Source organism: Coffea eugenioides, chromosome 4 (genome assembly GCF_003713205.1).
Source record: "Coffea eugenioides isolate CCC68of chromosome 4, Ceug_1.0, whole genome shotgun sequence".
In the NCBI taxonomy this organism is placed as follows: domain Eukaryota; kingdom Viridiplantae; phylum Streptophyta; class Magnoliopsida; order Gentianales; family Rubiaceae; genus Coffea; species Coffea eugenioides.
The window spans coordinates 21,607,256-21,622,999 of record NC_040038.1 but is presented as its reverse complement, the minus strand read 5'-3'; positions in this window follow the sequence as shown (position 1 = coordinate 21,622,999).

The window sequence follows — 15,744 nt, the reverse complement described above, 5'->3', positions numbered from 1 at the left end:
GATTCTTTTAATTACACATATATTGTTCTTATTCCAAAATGTCAATGTCCATCCAATATTTCTCAATTTCGTGCTATTAGTTTATGTAATATCATCTATAGTTTAGCATCCAAAGTTATTGCTAATAGGTTCAATAAAGTTCTCTTAAAAATCCTCTCTCCTTTCCAATTAGCTTTCATCCCAGGTCATCTTATTACTGATAACATTTTACTTGCTTATAAGGTGAATCATTCTCTCAAAAGCAAAAATTCTGGCAAGAAAGGATCCATGTCTATTAAGTTAGACATGAGCAAAGCTTTTGATAGGGTTGAGTGGTCTTTTTTGAGAGGCATGATGTTAGCTTTAGGTATTTCTCCTATCTTTGTTAATCTGATTTTTCATTGTATCTCCACAGTTTCCTATTCATTTTTACTAATGGTAATAAATTTGGCCATCTTCGACCTCAACGTGATAAGGCAGGGAGATCCAATTTCCCCATACTTATTTTTAATTTGTTCAGAAGCCTTTTCTTGCTTGTTGCAGGAAGTTGTGCTTTGTAGTAATATTTCAGGAGTTCAACTGGGGCACAATGGTCCAAAAATCCCACATCTATTGTTTGCAGATGACAAGCTATTATTTGGCAAGGCAACTCTTCAAGAAGGCCAACACATAAGCTTTATATTACAGATCTACAAAGTTACTTCGGGTCAAGAAATCAACTTGGTTAAATCTACCATTGTCTTCAGCACCAACACTGATTCGCGGGTGAGGGACAAAATTACTTGTTTTCTTAATATCAGAGAGGTTCATGCACATGACAAATATCTTGGTCTTACCATGATTACTGGTCGTTGCAAAAGTGAAGTATTTGCATATATTCGAGATAGAATTTGGCAAAAAATTAATGGTTGGAATGAGCAACGGCTTTCCAAGGCAGGAAAGGAAATAATGATGAAGGTTGTGGTTCAAGCTATTCATACTTATTCAATGTTGTCGCGCCCCGTTTTTGAAAAATAAAAGATAAAAGGAGATTTAAAAATGAAATTTTGTTTTTAGAAAATAAAGGAAAAAGGGCCTTAAATGGGACTTAGAAAATGCGATGGTTTGGACGTAAAATATTAGTTTAAAAAGGGTTTTTTAGAAAAAAGTAGAGTCGTCACTTGGTATCCAGTTTAGGTGTACCAACTCACCCAAAATATATTTTAAATAAAAGTAAACAAAACCCTTTTAGACGACTCCAGATCTTTGAAAATAAGATAAAAGAGTTCGGGAGTCACGTTTGAAAAATGGGAAAGCAAAGATTTGATTTAAAGCACCTTTTCAACCTAGCCAAAACTAATTGCGAGATTTAATAAAAAATTTTCCTAGTCTAACCTATAAAATTTATCACATTTTGGATATTTCTATATGGATGCAAGTCTAGATCTAAGGGATATCGGGAGGATCGAAACGTCTTTTCAAAATTTAATTGGTACTAATCACATTAATTGTGATACCCAAAAATGATTCTTTGAAGAGGTCGAGAAAAATGCAAAAAATGAGACTCAAAAAAAGAAATTATAATATATAGATACATAGACATAGCCTAGAAGAGAGGAATACAACATAACGGGTATGGGAGACTAAAATTCATGGTTCAATTTTCTATTTTACAGAGGGGTGATAGCGTGCTAAGGTTAAAAATTCATACTCACCTATTTTCCATATTTGAAGGGTGATTCTCTTAATCTAGTCAAGCAAATTGACTAGTTTACTTCTAATTTCCTAGAATGAAATGCAATTCTAAATGATTTGGTCTAAATATATAGAGAGTAAGGGAATAATAGTAGAGAAAATATCATATAAATGAAAATAACCTAAGAAATAAAATAAAATAAAAAAATACATAAGATGCAATAAATGCCACACAAGGTATGAACCTAGTGCGTAAATGGCCTAAAGGGTTTAGTATTAGACTAACCCATTTCTATAAGTCCTTACTAGCGTTGGACTAGTAAGAAATCGAGAAGAAAGACTACAACTAGAGTTGTACTAGTATGGTGATGTTATACATTTATTATAGATAAATAAAGCATATAAAACATAATTAAAATAAATAAACATATAAAATATATAAAGCGTGTAGAGCACATGACATATAGGCATAATATCTAGATGTAAAATCTTAGAGAAAGCGAATAAACACATAAGCACACAAGCATGTAAGCAAATAAAAACTAACTATTATATTGGGGGTCTTTAACTACTGTCGCGCCCCATTTTTTACAAAAATAAATAAATGGTTTAAAAGGTGAGTTATTTGATTTAAAAAATGATTTTTTTTTATTTACAAAGAAAGTGGGTCTAAATGGGACTTGAAAATGCGACGATTTGACCCAAAATATAGTTTAAAAAGGGTTTTTCAAATAAAAATCGGAGTCGCCACTTGGTATAGAGTTAAGGTGTACCAAGTCACCTAAAAATGAATTTTTTTAAGGAAAAAGATAGAAAAGAAACCCCTTTTAAACGACTCCTAGTCTACGTAAACCAACGAAAAGGTTCGGGAGTCACATTTGACGAAGGGGAAGGCAAGGATGAAATTCAAGGCACCCCTTCGGCCTAGCCAAGGCTAGTTGCGTGATTTAGTCAAAGATTTTCTTGTTTTAACCAAAGCATTTATCACATTTGGATGCACTATATGAATGCAAAACCTAGACTTAGGGGGACATCGGGGGGGCCAAATTTCTCTTCAAAGCTTGAATGGTGCCAATCACATTAATTGTGATGCCCAATGCGGATTCTTTGGAGAGGTCACGAATGATGCACAAATATGAGACTCTAAGAAAAGGAAAAGAATAAAATAATTATAGAAATATACGTGTCTTAAAGGAATGCATCATATCGGGTACGGGGGACTAATGTTCGTGACTCAATTTTCCCTTTGATAGAGGGAATACGAGCGTGCTAAGGCTAGAAAAGCCAAACTCGTCCATATCCCATATTCAAGGGGTTATTTCCAAATCTAATCAAGCAAATGCACTACCCTAATCCTAATTCTAAAATGAAATGCAAGTCTAATGTCATGTATCATACATAGGGGTATATATATAGGGAAATTAGGGATGAGGGATATACGTATAAGGGAAATATCATACAAAATGATAAAAGACCCTAGAAAGTAAAATATGCATGAGATGAGGTGATTTTATCACACAATCATGATCTATCGCGTGAAGGGGCTCCTAAGGGTCTAGTGTTGGACTAGCCCACATCTACGCTCTCTCACAAGCATTGGACTTGTAAGAGCTCGAGGGGACAACCATGACTAGCATTGGACTAGCCACGGTTACGTGCATTTGCATCCATCATACACATATATAAGTAATGTGCAAAATTAAAGCAAGTAGACATGTGAGCACGTAATTCACATAACACATAAGCATGCATATCTAGATGCCAAAACCTAAGAAAGCGATTAAACACATAGCACCTAAGCATGCAAATCACGCAAAGCAAATAAAGCAATAAAGCCCTAACTATTACAAAAGGGAATGCCTACTACAATCTAAAGGAGAAATAAATAAATAATTAAAAGAAATACCTAACTATTACATTTTGTGGCATTTAATTGCCTTCCCCAAATAATTACAAATTGAATTAAAATAAATAAATAAAATTAAAACAAATAAAGCGAATTAAATAAAATAAACATTCAAAAAGCATGCAATAAAACACGTAAAGTCACGTAGGGCAAGTATGGTCAAATAAAGTGAGAAATAAGGGATAGGGTGTACCTCCCTTGATTTGGAACCCTAATGGAGTGAAATCGCTTATTTATCCTCCAAAAAAACAAAGAAAAGGTCAAGGCATCGCTTTAATTAACAAGTAATCACAAGCAATGGGGATAAGCATGAAATTGAATCCATCCAAGGCACTTAAAAGGAGGCGAACAACCCATGCTTAAGAAATTAAAACAAGTAGAGACTTGCTTGTAAAAGTCAAAGAATTTCGAGGGGTCAATTTATTGAATATTAGGAGTCTAAAAGGAACGAAATTCAAATTAATGGCTTAAGATAAAAAAACTACCAATCAAATGACAGAAACTCACAAAAATAAATGAAAAGCTATTTGCTATGATTGAACAACAAAAATGCCAAAAATTCCAAAAATTCAAATTAACTATAAATCTAGAAAAAGTTATTAGACCCTCAAATTCATCCTACAACTCCTTAAGAATCTACCCAAAACAAGTCAAGACATATTAAAGAGAAAATGGCATGTTAAGGGGACAAAATTGATTAAGTTTTCCAATTAATTGGGCCTAGAAGCATTAGATAGAAGCCAAGGGGTTGGAGTGACATTTACAAAAAATATTCTCATGCATGCATCACAAGTCTCAGCCAAGTGAAGTCTTCTTTGCTTATGCGAGCTTCATGCTACGAATTCACAATTTGCGAACAGCCCGGAAAGATGGCAACCATTATAGACACAAGATTATAGGTGCAAACGGCATGACAACAACCCATTTGTGGGCTGTTAAGGGAAGCAAAAACATGAAATTAATGCAGCTTTTCATGCAAAAGAAAGTGAGAAAAGCTTCTGCAATAAAAGAGAAGTCTGCTGCATTATCACTTACAAACTTGCTGCAATTTTCTGCTATAGCATGTAGACTCTCGGCAAACAGAAATTCACATAACAGCTTTGAAACAAATCCAATTAGAACCATTGCTCTACACCTCTTCACAAAACATGAACACTTGAAACTAACCAAATGGACCCCAAATAAAGATTTCAACTCCTCAAAGCATCGACTTGAACAAGCAAAAGAATACCAAATATGTGGTCCATTCTCCCTCCCCGTCTCAAACAATCAGCTTTTCTTTATTCCCTGGTTTTTAGTGTAAGTGTGCAGATTCATTGAGCAGCTAATTCAGCAAACCAAAACGCACACAAGCTCAGCTTTCAAGAGGGAGTGAAACCAGAGACAAAAACAAGAGGGAGTGAGGCTGAGAGTTTTGGGGACGGCTAGGGTATTAGGAGAAAGCTGGAGAATGTTTTGGGAAACAGCGGCTGAAGAGGAGAACAAAAGAAAGAAACCAGAAAGGGACGGCTAGGGAGGAAAGTAGAGTTGGCGGCTAGGGTATTAGGAAAGGAACCGAGGAGAGCTTGAGAGGGGAGGACTGTCTGACTGGAGGAGAGAAAAGCTGAGCAAGAGGGAGTCTTGGGGGTGACGGAAGAAAAAACCAGCGAAGGAAGTTCAGAGAGGCACGGGATGACGGCTGAGAAAAAACCGAGAGGAAGAGAGAAAAACCTGGAAGTTTTGGAAGGGCTTCGGCTGAAAGAAAAAGAAAAGGCCGAGAGGAAGAGAGGTTGAGAGGAGGTTTGAGCGAGCAAGGGGGGAATCTGCGGGCGACGGTTGGAAGTGGAGAGAAGAGAGTAAACAGCGGATGGGGTTTTTGGGAGCGAGGCCGAGAGTTGGACGACAAGGGAAAAAAGAAACCAGAGAGAGGAGAGGAGACGGGAGGTTCGTTGGTGGCCTTGGGGAGAGGAAAAACACAGAAGGCTACGCGGGATAGCTGAGAGAAAACAAGAAAGGGAAGCAGAAATTTCTGCAAAGTTTTCGGCAGAACGGGCTGATTTTCGGCACCCCTTACGGCATGGTTATCTCCTTTCTGGTTGCTCAAATCGATTGGATTCTGGTTTCTGCATGAACTACGAAGTCAGGGGAAGAACTCTTGTTCAGAAATGATTCACAGAAAGCACCTGGAAAGCCCTTGAATCTGGCCCCCAAATCATCAGCTTGGCTTCGCTGGTGCGGGTTCGAAATCGCAATGAAGCAAATCCAGCAGCTTTTCACGGCAATTCCTGACCTGATTTTGATCCAAAAGGCTTCATCAGGTACTCTTCTGAACTACTCTTATAGTCCCTCTCTTTGTCATTTGTTGGTTTAGTCATTTGCAGTTTTCTTTCGTTCCATTTTGCTGCATTTCATGTCCAAGAGCCTCGTTGAATTTTTCCTCTTCCCCTTGTCCCGGATTCTTGCAGTGGTTGTTAAATGAGTTGGGACTTGTTTAAGTTAGGTTGCATCAATGTATTTCGGCTGAATGAGAAAAGTTGCAGCCAAGTTTTGTTTTCTAGATTTGCATTACCCCATAAGAAGGAAACTGCGAAGGAAATATTGTTGTTTTGCTTTCATTTAGCTCACCTGCTGTTTTTTTTATGCGGTTCAATAAGCTGCTAAGAGGATTACATTCCTGTGACTGCATTTAGTTACTTGTTTGGATGATAAATTAATGTGCTTCGTTGGAATTTTGCACGAAATATTGGTGTCGGTATGATCTGAAAATTTGCAGCAGCCTGGACAGATTTGTTTCCTTTGCTTGTTCAAGTTTTGGCTTGTTCGAAGCTTATGATTTCTTTCATATTTGGTTGATATTTGCATATAAGCCTTCATGATTGCCAGATGTTGTCTCGGAACGCCCTGTGTAGATGTCTAGTACTTTGTTTGCTTCATGGTCCAAGAGTTGAGATGTTTTCTCGAATGTTTTGGTTCAACATGTCAAAGTGAATGTTAATGCTTTCTTTTCTGCATTTCTTTTGTTTCCTCCCTGCTAAAATTGATGTTTGGGAGATGTGTGTGGGTTTGGTAACTAAATGTTGAGTTATTGTGCAATCTTTCATTTGCGTGAGCTGAAGCTGCAAATGTGCAGCAGAAAAATTATTGTAGAAAGCCTCCCTAGCTGCCGAATCCTTTTTAGCCGAAAGCTTGGTTTGAATTCTGGATTGCATGAAAATCTTTATCATTTCTGGTTCTGCCATCCTCTTGCATGTATGATAGACTATTTGGAATGATAAGTTTGATAAAAGCTTGAGGTTGTTTTTCGGTTTGGGAGGCATGAGCGAATCTGCCATGCGATAATGCTGCAGTTTAAAACCATTTTCGCATGAAAATCTCTTCGGTATTGCTTTAATCCCCTAATCCTTGCTTGTTTGAATGTTTAAGTTATGTGTCTTAGTGTGACGCCCCACATCTCCCTAAGGCGGACCAAAGGGTATCCGCGGACGCCTGCCCAGCTCACGCCAGGACTCAAGCAAATCCATTCAATTTAAAATCAAACTAATCACTTCGATGAGAGAAACATGAACACAATAATGCGGAAGCGTTCAAGCTTAATAAGTCACTTAATTTATAACTAGTACATCGGGTAATCATGAAACGACTTAAATTCAAAATACACATCAGGGCCCAAACTTTTCAAGTTTACAATTTCCAAAAGTACAACCCAAACCAGGGCCTAGTCAAAATATATAACAGGAGTCTTAACAAAAATTCAACGGATGGTTTCTCCAAGAGTCGGTCCTGTTAAGGAAAACAAAACTATAGGGTGAGCTAACGCTCGTGAGGCCAAGAACACACATGCAAGCACTTAGTCAAATAACAAACCCAAATTTAATAAATAAAACCATGTCTTTTTAACAATCAATTATTCAAACAAGAAAAGTAATCAGAAACAATTCAAGGATATAGTAGCTCTCAGGAGCTAAGTTCCACTCGATCTGCCGTTGTCATTCGTATACCTTCCCGCATTGACCCTCCTGTCAACCGGGTCGGTATTTCCATTTCCGTAGATCACCACTTACTTTCCTCCGTCCACCGTACACCTCAAGGGCCCACAAGTCTATTATTGGGCGATACTCTACAAGTATGCCAAGCAAGACCTCTTATTAGGTCGAGCTTATAATCTCATGGCTCGCCCAAGTTCCCGACCAAGCCCATTGCCGGCTCGAGTTCAAGGTCGGCCTATGAGTTTGGGCGTCCCCCATATTTTTGAAAGTCGAGGAGGTTCACTCCAACGACACAAGCATTCATGACATAACATTGCATTTCATTCATTCATTCAAGACATTCCATTCATTCATTTGAAATTAGAACGAGTGCGATAAAGTACACACCCGCCCTTATTTTTAAAACTTTCAACAAATACCACAATTAAACAAGTATCAAAATTCACACACTTGACACTCACCGAGCAATTCAACAAGAATTATTTTCCGGAAGTTCAAGTGTCCACGGTGAGATCCTCTTGAAGGTCTCCTTGTGCGCCTGGCAAATTAATAGTGGATAATCACACAATTAACCCACTTATCAAGAAAGATTGTACACTAGTACAATCTAAGAATTATTTTGCAAAAAGGAACCTCAATTACACGTAAATCGAGGTTCAACTTGCCGTTTATTAGGTATAATATTATTTGAGTTTTTATCATGAAAATCGTAAGCAAAACGTTTAAGAATATAAAAAGAATAAAGAGTTTTTTTGAAAAACTCTATTTTCTTGGAATTGGAAAATTTTCCAGTTTTATGATAAATCTTTGAAAAATCGTAACTCGCTCGGTATAAGTCGAGAATTGGAAAACTTTATACCGTTGGAAACCTCTTAGAGAGTACTATAAGTTCCTAGAAGACACTTTTCCACGAATCGAAGTGGAAAGTGATCAAAAATGGGCTTGAAGACGCAGCTTCAGTTTACAAGGCAGAATGAAGTTGGTTTTTGGCCAACTTTGAAAATTCGGCACGATTCGCACGTTGCAAACCGGCCTCTGAAATTTTCAGCTCAATTAGTGTTACAAGTGAAGTGTATGACAAAACAAGCGGATCAAGAATCGGAGTTTCGAGTACCGAGATACGGTAGCCCGAAGTTGGGGAAATTCAAGACTGGATGAGAATTTTCCAGATTTGAACCTCTAACTTTAGTAATTCAATTGGGTATCGAAACGAACTTGAATCAGCACCAAAATTGGCAGTATTTCAATACTATATGGAAAGTATCTCTCTATCGAATTTCGGGGAAAAATACCTTCGGCAAGGTAGTTAATGAGCCAACCGAAGTTCAAGAAAATTCCTAAGGCATTCTGCCTTTGACTTTCATTTTCCGAATTTCCAATCGTTTAACCAAGAAAGTTGTCCAACCATGGTTCATTTGTAAAATAAGGGTCTAAGATACACCCATAATATCTTTGGTAGTGTTTAATATCAAAAACATCAACTAACAAGTTCACTACAAGATTTGGTTCCAAACCAGTCCAAACATCATGGTTTTCCAAAGCAGAGCAGTCCACTTGTTTCGGTCACAAATCAGTCTATATAGCTCGAAATCGAGCATGGCTTACGCCGTTGGAAAATACATTCATAGAGTTAAAATATCATAGAAGAAATCGTTTCCAAATTCGGCACCCATCTGGTTCAAATTCGGGCATCAAGTTGCAGCCTGAACACTTCATTCCAGGTGAACAGAGTGACAGGACAGCGAACTTAAAACATTTGGTTCGGCCTGCTCACAAAGACTCAGAACGTGCATTATATACCAAATTAAAGCTAGGAATGTCTAGTTTCAAACGCCACCAACGGCACATGATTTCGACATCCGAGGGCAGAGTTATAGCCAAAATACTACTGCTGGTCAGAGCATACGCGAATCAGTTTTCCAGATTTGCTGGTTTCTAAAAAAAATTCATTTGCCCATTCAAACCTCATTATTTTTCAATGAAATTTTTCACACATCTAATACATCCTACAAACATCCAATTCAAGCAATTAAACCATTAAAAATTGGCCTGGAAATGGCCGAACATGGCAGGGGCAAAATCGGAAAGTTTAGCTTCTTACACCCAATGAAGTTTCCACTAATTACCCATCACTAATGCATCATTAAAATCACTAAACCAACAATATAATCACCATTAATCATCACATCAGCAACAACAACCCAAGTGTGGGAATTCCAAGAGCCCACAATCACATTTTTACACCATAAACTAGTAACTAAGTGCATGCATGAACTTAATCTTGTCATATAACTTCCAAAAGACAAGAATTCATGGGTTGATCATTACCTCTTCCTTGGGTGTGCAAGACCAGAAAATTTCGGCCCTCTTGAAGCTCCAAGAAACCGTGAAGATGCAGCCTTTTGTTAGCTAAATCCAACCTCCAAGAGGTTTGCTAAGTGGTCTCCAAGTTTGGTGTGATTTGGAGGTGATTTGGGGTGGTTTTGTGTGAGGTTAGTGTGCAGAATTTTTGTTGCAAATGAGTTAGAGAGAAGGGAGAGCTTGGCCGGCTGTGAGGAGAGAGAAGAGAGAGTGTGTTTGATCTAAGTTAGCTTCCAAGAGAAGGTGCAATGTGTGGTGCAAAATCACCCAAAGGTCAACTCTCATTAGGGGCCGTTTGGTGCGATTACGGCTCGATTTTTCTCGCGCGTTTGGTTCACTAGTGCACTAAACCTCCAAGGCATATATATTCTTGTAAATATTATTCACTCTTAATTGTCCCGAAATAAGGGTCTAAAGTCCTTCAATTGAAGTCGCGCGTGTGAAAACGCGTACCGTCAAATTTAACGCTATAACGCGAAACTTTCGAAAAATTCTTATAACGATTGCGCTACTAACTATCACTTGAATATTTATTCATAAAATTACCTATTTTAGGACCATAGTACAAGCCCCCAATATTCCAAGCTTATCGGGCTACTACGCGGATAAAATCTCCAAGTACTATTCACTATTTTTACTAAACGCGCTCTAGGAAATTAATTTTCGAAACGAATCATTTTAAAAATATAACGAAGTTATATTATCATGCGTTTAGGTCTCATAAGACTAGAAAATATTCCTTGGAAATAAAATCCAATTAAATAATTTATTAAGCCATAAATTAGGCATAAAATAATAGTTTTTTTTGCGAGTCCTCACATCCTCTCCCCCTTAAGAAAATTTCGTTCTCGAAATTTACCTTGGTCGATGAACAAGTCTGGATACTTTTCCCTGATTGTCTCTTCAACTTCCCATGTTGCTTCCTCTACTCCATGGTTCTTCCATAAAACTTTCACTAGTGGTATCTGCTTGTTCCTCAATTCCTTCACCTTTCGATCCAGAAGTTTTACCGGTCTCTCCTCATAGGTCAGGGTTTCATCAATCTCAATATTCTCCGGTTGTAAAACATGAGAGGGGTCTGGATGATACTTCTTAAGCATGGACACATGAAACACGTTATGAATACGAGATAAGCTCGGTGGTAATTCCAGCTTATAGGCTACATTCCCAACTCGCTGAATAATCTTATAAGGCCCTACAAACCTTGGTTGTAGTTTCTTCCCTTTTCCGGACATCAAACTTGCTTTTAAAGGCGTAATCTTGAGAAATACCATATCTCCAACAGTGAACTCCAAATCCTTCCTCCGATTGTCGGCATAACTTTTTTGTCTACTCTGAGCGGTTTGAATTCTTTGCCGTACCAATTTCACCTTTTCATTAGCCTCCTCAATCCAAGATACAGTAGTCGTGTCTAAGATTTTCCGTTCACCTACTTCATCCCAACAATCGAAATTCCTTAACCATCAATCCAGCCATTTGTACCTGACGGCTCAAAGCATCGGCCACTACATTGGCCTTCCCAGGATGGTACTTAATAATGCAGTCATAATCTTCCAGAAATTCCATCCATCTACGTTGCCTCAAATTCAGCTCCTTCTGAGAAAATAAGTACTTAAGACTTTTGTGATCTGTAAAAACCTCAAATGTCACTCCGTATAAATAGTGTCTCCATTTCATCAAAGCAAAGACCACAGCCGCTAATTCCAAATCATGGGTCGGATAATTTCCCTCATGTGGCTTCAATTTTCTAGAGGCATAAGCTATCACTTTATCATTTTGCATCAAAACACATCCCAAACCTTCCTTAGATGCATCTGTGTAAACCACAAAACTATCATGTCCATTTGGTAGAGCTAGAACAGGCGCTCTAGTCAACCATCTTTTCAACTCCTGAAAACTTCCTTCACACTTAGAACTCCAAATAAATTTTCCATTTTTCTTGGTCAACTCAGTCATAGGTCCAGCAATTTTCGAAAAATCCTGGATGAATCTCCGGTAATACTCTGCCAATCCTATAAAACTCCGAACTTCCGTTGGATTTTTCGGTCGTTTCCATTTTGAAACAGCTTCCACTTTAGCTGGATCCACTTTAATCCCATCCTTAGAAATTATATGCCCTAGGAAAGTCACTTCCTTTAGCCAGAATTCACACTTGCTAAACTTAGCATATAGCTGATGTTCCCTCAAGATTTGTAAAACCGTTCTCAAATGTTTCTCATGATCTTTCACATTCTTAGAATACACCAAAATGTCATCAATGAAGATCACCACAAATTGATCCAAGTAAGGCTTAAAAACCCTATGCATTAAATCCATGAAAGCGGCAGGTGCATTGGTTAACCCAAAAGGCATCACTGCAAACTCGAAGTGCCCATACCTCGAGTTAAAAGCAGTCTTAGGTATATCCTTCTCCAAAATCCTCAATTGATAGTAACCTTGCCTTAGATCCAACTTTGAAAACACTACCGCCCCTTGCAGTTGGTCAAACAGTTCATCAATGTGGGGTAGTGGGTATTTATTCTTAACCGTAGCATCATTTAAGCCTCGATAATCTATACATAACCTCAACCTCCCATCTTTCTTCTTTACAAACAAAACTGGGGCTCCCCACGGGGAATCACTCTCTCGAATAAAACCCCGTTCCAACAAATCCTGTAATTGTAACTTCAACTCCTTCAACTCAGCTGGAGCCATCCTGTATGGTGTCCTTGATATAGGTGCTGTTCCCGGAGCTAAATCAATTTTAAAAGCTATTTCCCGTTCCGGGGGTAAAGACTCCAATTCTTCAGGAAAAACATCGGAAAATTCTTTCACCACCGGTGTGTCTTCCAGATTCACCTTATCGCTAAGGGTATTAATAAGAAAAGCCAAATACCCTTGAGCTCCTTTACTTAACAATTTTCTAGCCCGAATTCCCGAAATAAGTGCAGACGAGGCTAACTTACCCCTTACATCCAGTAGAGCATGGCTTATATAATAATCACTTATCAGGTTCAAGTATTACATATCACACCAATCCAACCTATCAAATAGTCATGGTCCAATAGGGAATTAATCGCGTAATCAGATAAAACAGGCAAAAGGCTTGAAGTCGGACATAAAGTCCCAGACATTTGGAAGAAATTCAGGATATAGCGAAGCTTCAAATCAAAAGTTCATCCCTGGTGGTGCTGGACAACACAACAAGCAATGCCCCACCAGAGAGTTTCAGTTCAACCGCTACAGAAGAGTAGTAGCCGGTCTACAACCACACCAGTACGAATAAGTTCAAGAGTAGGGTCAAAGCAGAGCCAAATACTTCAGGTTCATGGTGCATGAGTACGAACAAAAGTATAAGTTCAAGTTCAAGTGCAAGTTCAAGTTCAAATTCAAGGGTCATGAGTACGAGTAAGAACACACTGGCCTAACCTCTGTCCAGCAATTCACATTCTTAAACAGTCACAAAATTCAAGTCCACATTCCATATATTCAGTCAAATTAGGTCCATTGAGGATACGCAAGAGCACACTAGCCTAAACAGGTTCAAGTCTCAAGTAAGCTCAGTCTAATCGGTTTCAGGCAGTTCGAGTTCTCTTACCAACCCACTGCAATACTTTCGGAGTTCAAACTTCCTAAGATTGAAATACTGGCACAGAACCAATCATAACATATGTTGCGCACAAGAAAAGCTCACCAAGTTTCTAGCTAGGTTAATCCATTATACACTAGTAGATCGGAGCTTCGGGTTTATGTTCGATTCATATTCGGTACTAGGGACCTATTAAATTATATGAAACTGTCTATCAATTTGTCTCACAAGTACAGGGTTGTCTAAGCCCTCGGTCACGGTCCCCTTTTCTCGTTCCTGCTACCCTACTTAAGAAAAGTCTATAAGCACAGGAAAAGGCATAGCTAAGCATAAAGAGCACATTGCGTATACAAGTTGCAACACATTTAAAATCAGGTCATGATTCGTTACATGTATCAAAAGTTATAACACGGTTAGAAGTTACAAAACAAGACCAATATGTCCAATATTGCACATAGGCAATTAAGTGCTACAAAAATATAGAAGTACATACAAGCAGGATACAAAAGGCCTCACAGCGTGCACTACCCCTTTCTAAGTCCATAGTTAACCCAAAGGGTCCAGACATCACTAATTTCAATCAGATCACACGCCTTTACGAAATTAGATCCAATAAAGCCATAACGCAAGCTAAAACCAAGATTATCCATTCGAAGTTCAAAATCTTTAATAACCAGCCACCAGTCGGAACACCATCATCTCCAAAATAACCAGTCTTAGGGTTTTGTAATTAAAGTTTCAAGCTCCAAGTTCAAACCCAAGAATAAGTACAACTTACTACCTTACGTGTCGAATGGAAACCAAATCAATTCACACTAACTTGTACTCTTGAATGCAGTTGCTCTCTATATCTCAAAGTTGCCTCAGTCCGTACATTTAAAATTGGCTCACTCTTCTTGAAAGTCAAGAATTTTAAAACATAAGAAGAGTATTTCAAGTAATCAAAAATCTTATCAAGTTCAGGATTCACATTATTAAACATAAGCTTGCCATTCTTTCGAAAACTCAGGATATATAGATATATTTTTCTTCGTGTAAAGCATGGACAAATTCAAGTGTGAGATTACACCAATATACAATCAAGGGGGAAAACTTAGTTTAGAAAATGTTAATCTTGTATTAACCCATCATATACAAAGTTCAACAACTCATTAGTTATTCACAAATTTTCAAATGTGAAATTCAAGTAAAACTCACCCTTTTACCAAAATCGGAAAATTACACATATTTAAAGCACATATATCTTACTTCCACTCATCGCTTACAAATAAAACTAGTACATCCTAGTTTTTCTTTAAATTTTCAAAGCAGAATATCTTTAGAAGATATGTGGGCGAAAAATACATTTTATTCCTTTGTACTTTTATCTTGGTTCAAAATCATCACACATGGAGTTTGACTATCAAATCTCGGTCTCTTACCCTCCATAGCCAGTACTAATAATTATCTCAATTCTTTCCACACTTACAAATATAATGATAATTCAAATTCATCCAATCTTTCACTACAAATCTCTCATCCCATATCTTCCTTCAATATAACATCACCTAATTCCTCAGTTTCTTCTGCAAGTCCCAAATAAGAACTCCCAAATAATAAATTTCTTTAACCCCTAAGATACAATAGATCCTTGTCACATAATATCCAAATTAATCCCACAGTCAGGCATCCTAAACTTTAAGCCTAGGATACGCTACAGAGATCTGAAGCCTAAGCTCTGATACCAACTGTGACGCCCCACATCTCCCTAAGGCGGACCAAAGGGTATCCGCGGACGCCTGCCCAGCTCACGCCAGGACTCAAGCAAATCCATTCAATTTAAAATCAAACTAATCACTTCGATGAGAGAAACATGAACACAATAATGCGGAAGCGTTCAAGCTTAATAAGTCACTTAATTTATAACTAGTACATCGGGTAATCATGAAACGACTTAAATTCAAAATACACATCAGGGCCCAAACTTTTCAAGTTTACAATTTCCAAAAGTACAACCCAAACCAGGGCCTAGTCAAAATATATAACAGGAGTCTTAACAAAAATTCAACGGATGGTTTCTCCAAGAGTCGGTCCTGTTAAGGAAAACAAAACTATAGGGTGAGCTAACGCTCGTGAGGCCAAGAACACACATGCAAGCACTTAGTCAAATAACAAACCCAAATTTAATAAATAAAACCATGTCTTTTTAACAATCAATTATTCAAACAAGAAAAGTAATCAGAAACAATTCAAGGATATAGTAGCTCTCAGGAGCTAAGTTCCACTCGATCTGCCGTTGCCATTCGTATACC